General features: G+C 34.5%; 1 pseudogene; it reads left to right on the top strand.

Annotated features, from left to right (window-relative positions):
- The first annotated feature begins 3,164 nt into the window (after positions 1-3,164).
- LOC126959148 (nucleophosmin-like) lies at positions 3,165-3,908 on the top strand (annotated as a pseudogene).
- Positions 3,909-4,616: the final 708 nt, after the last annotated feature.

Here is a 4,616-nt window from a genome sequence, read left to right as displayed (position 1 = left end):
CTGTGAATAACAAACGCGAGGGTCATCAGGAATAGCAGGAAAGCCTTCCTATTGCCAATGTATTAATACTGGTAAAACTAGAAAGAGGAGGAAAACAAATTGCATAAAAAGAGCTTTATATTGTAAAGTATCTTTTTCATCACCTTTTAGTAAGGATGTATGCTAACAGCATGACTTATTGTTGATATTAACTTTGATTACCTGACCAAAGTAGTGTTGAACAGCTTTTTCAACTGTAAAGGCATTCTCCTGTCTTCCATACTGTAGTTTTTGAAAGCAAGTCACTATTTGCTACAACCCACACTCAAGAGTGTCTTAGTCTATTTGGACTAATATAACAAAATATCATGAATTGAGTGACTTAAAAATAACAGAAATTTATTCCTCACAGTTCTGGAGTCTTGGAACTCTTCAGTTCAAGGTATTGGCAAATTCAATGTCAATACTTACATATTTGTATCTGTATTACGCTGAACATAAGTTCATACAGCTGTCTCTAACTCTAATCCATTACCACGTGGTTCATTCTAGTTTCCCCTGTCCTTGCCTATCTGAAACTGCTCTTCCAATAGGAATAAACCTGCCTCACAGCATCCACCATGTATTTACGTATTTGTTCAACCCTACTCTATATATACAGTTTTTTCAGAATTGTTAACCCAGACCACTGTGAAAAACAACTAGAGTATAGTGTTTACGTACAGTTCCTTTTGTTTCTAGTCTTACAGTTTCCAATCAAAGCACCATTTTCCAAAGTTACTTGTCAGCTAGTTTTCTGCCCACCCTTTTCAGTGAGGATTTTCCATAAATTTGTTATACAACTAGAATCTTTTTGTCACCATGTTCACTGCACACAATACATTATTCTGGTTAATTCTTTTAATTTGCATAAATTAAGATTTACTCTTTTTGTTGTACATCTTTTTTTGTTTTGAGACGGAGTCTCTCTCGTCACCCAGGCTGGAGTACAATGACACAGTCTTGGCTCACTGCAACCTCCACCTCCCGAGTTCAAGCGATTCTCCTGCCTCAGCCTTCAGACTAGCTGGGATTACAGGGACCCGCCATCATGCCTGGCTAATTTTTGTATTTTTAGTAGAGATGGGCTTTCACCATGTTGGCCACGCTGGTCTCGAACTGCTGACCTCATGATCCACCTGCCTCAGCATCCCAAAGTGCTGGGATTACAGGTGTGAGCCACTGTGCCTGGCCCTTTTGTGGTACCACTTCATGGGTTTCAATAAATGCATAGAGTTTTATATCCACCACTACACTATAATACCAATTAGTTCCACTGAACTGAAACATCGTAGTGCCTCTCCTAGTCAAACACTCTCCCTTCCACAATCATTTGAATACCCTGATCTGTCTTTCAATCCAACAGTTTTCCCTGCTCAAAAATGTCATATGAATGGACTTCAACATGTAGACTTTCAGACTGACTTCTTATGCATAGCAACATGCACTTAAAGTTCATCTAAGTAGCTCCATGAGTTAATAGCTTGTTTCTTTTTATCACTAAATAATATTCCATTATATGGACATACCATTGTTTGTTTATCCATTTATCTAACTAAAGGATATTATTTCAATGTTGCTTGAAATTTTTGGTGATTAAGAATAAAACTGCTAAAAACATTCCTCTGCATGTATTTTTCAGACATACATTTTCAAATCAATTGTGTAAATATTCAGGAATAGGCTTGCTACATTTAAATCTAAGTTATATTTAGTAAGATACTGACAAACTACCTTGCAAAGTGCCATTTTGTGTCCCCACCAGCAATGAATGAGAGTTCCTGCTGCTCTGAATCCTTGCCAGGTTTGGGAATTGTCGGTGAAGAGTCTATTTAGATCTTCTGCCTTGTTTTTTAAGTAAAAGTTCTTTATCAGATATATTATTTGCAAATGTTTTCTCCCAGTTTATGACTTGTCTTTTCATTCTTGCAACTGTATCCTTCACAGAGCAAAATATTTTAAAGTTTTATTTAAAGTTTAATTTATCATTATGTTCTTTCATGAGTTACACTGTTAATGCCATACTTTAAAACACATAGTCAATCCCTAGGTAATGTAGATTGTTGTCCTATGTTTGCTTCTAGGTGCAGAATTTCTTTTTTACTCTTTTTGTTATAAATTTTTATGTGTTTTGACCCTATTTGTGTAAGTATATTTTTGGAATCTCTATTGTGTTCCATTGATCACTATTTCTATCTTTTTGTTAATAGTAAACAGTTTTAATTACTGAAGCTTAATAACATGGTTTAAAATCAGGTAATTGGAGTCTTGGAACTTTTTCTTTTAAAAATTGTTCTGATTATTTAAGTAGTAGCTTTACCTTTCCATATAAATATTGAACCATCTTATAAACAGAACATCTACGAAAAAGCTTGCTGAGTTTTTTTTTTTTTTTTTTTTTTGAGATAGAGTCTAGCTCTGTCACCCATACTGGAGTGCAGTGGCTCGATCTCGGCTCACTGCAACCTCTGCCTCCTGGGTTCAAGCGATTCTCCTGCCTCAGCCTCCTGAGTAGCTGGGATTACAGGCGCCTGCCACCACATCCAGCTGATTTTTGTATTTTTAGTAGAGACTGGGTTTCACTCTGTTAGCCAGGCTGGTCTGGAACTCCTGACTTTGTGATCCGCCTGCCTCAGCCTCTCCACTTGCTGGGATTTCTATTGAGATTCTGTTAAATTAATAGATGAAATTGGGAAAAATTAACATCTTAACATTATGGGATGTTCCAATTCTTTCTTCTTTTCATTGCTGAGTATAAAAAATTATTTTAAACTTAAAAAATACTAATTATAATGGCACAAAAATTGAAGCACATAGACATAAATACAACAAAATATGTTAACATAAGTTTTAAAGAACAGAAATCAACAAAGTATGTTCTCTGACCATGTGGAAATTAAAATATAAATCAATAACAGAAAGATAATTTTGGCAAACAGCAAATATGTGAAAATTACTCAGCATACTCTAAATGACCATGAGTCAAAAAAAAAAAAAAAAAAAGAAATCAATATTAGGATATACTTAGAAATAAATAATAGTAACAATGTGAATTTTCAAAATGTGTGAGATGAAGCTCAAGTGTATACTACAAGGTAATTTAGTACCAACGTTTACAAATCAAAAATACATGCAATTTACAATGTATGCCTCAAACTTTTGAAGTTAGAAAAAAGAAGAAACTAAAGATAAGAGTGGAAGTCATTACACTGGCAACTTTGAAAAGGTCTGTACAGTCAACGGTTTCCCTTGGGGGCTTGAAATAAGACCACCAGTGGTCTCAAAGTTGAAGTGTGCTTCAGGGCCAGTGCATATTAGTGGACAACACTTAGCAGCTGTGGAGGAATATGCAGAGTCAGAAGATGAAGAGGAGGAGGATGGGAAACTCTTAAGTATATCTGAAAAGTGGTCTGCCCCTGGAGGTGGTAGCAAAGTTCCACAGAAAAAAGTAAAACTTGCTGCTGATGAAGATGATGATGATGATGATGATGATCATGATGAAGAAGATGATCATGATTTTGATGATGAGGAAGCTGAAGAAAAAGCACCAGTAATGAAATCTATATGAGATACTCCAGTTAAAAATGCACAAAAGTCAAATCAGAATGGACAAGACTCAAAATTATCATCAACACCAAGATCAAAAGGACAAGAGTCCTTCAAAAAATCAGGAAAAAACTCCGAAAACACCAAAACGACCTAGTTCTGTAGAAGATATTCAAGCAAAAATGCAAGCAAGTATAGAAAAAGGCGATTCTCTTCCCAAAGTGGAAGCCAAATTCATCAGTTATATGAAGAATTGCTTCCGGATGATTAACCAAGAGGCTATTCAAGATCTCTGGCAGTGGAGGAAGTCTCTTTAAGAAAATAGTTTAAACAATTTGTTAAAAATTTTCTGTCTTATTTCATTTCTGTAATGGTTGATATCTGGCTGTACTTTTTATAATGCAGATGAGAACTTTCCCTACCGTGTTTGATAAATGTTGTCCTGGTTCCATTGCCAAGAATGTGTTGTCCAAAATGCCCATTTAGTTTTTAAAGATGGAACTCCACCCTTTGCTTTGTTTTAAGTATGTATGGAATGTTATGATAGGACATAGTAGTAGCGGTAGTCAGACATGGAAATGGTGGGGAGACAAAAATATACATGTGAAATAAAACTCAGTATTTTAATAAAGTAAAAAAAAAATAAAATGGACAAAAAGTAGAGAATGTCAACAAAGTAAAAAGGCAATACTTGAAAAGACTAGCAAAATTTGTAATCCTCTGGAAAGAGAGAAGTTACAAATTACCAAAATAAGAAATGCAATTATGGATGTCATTTTGCAGTATTACATTACTAAGAAAATGCAATAAATAACTTGGTGTGAATAAGTTTGACAACGTGAATGGTGTAGAACAATTTTTTGAAAGACATAATTGGCACAAGACAGAAAATCTCAATAGTATTATTTATATTTAAAAAATTAAAATTTTAACGATGGAATCTTCTTGCAAAGATAACTCTAGGACTGTTCTGCTTCACTAGGGAATTCTAGGCATTTAAGAAAATGATAATATACTAATTATATTAGAAAATAGAATAAAAATAAGTATTT

The sequence above is a fragment of the Macaca thibetana genome, chromosome 7, assembly GCF_024542745.1.
Source record: "Macaca thibetana thibetana isolate TM-01 chromosome 7, ASM2454274v1, whole genome shotgun sequence".
NCBI classification, from domain to species: Eukaryota; Metazoa; Chordata; class Mammalia; order Primates; family Cercopithecidae; genus Macaca; species Macaca thibetana.
This window is presented reverse-complemented; position numbering and strand designations above follow the sequence as displayed.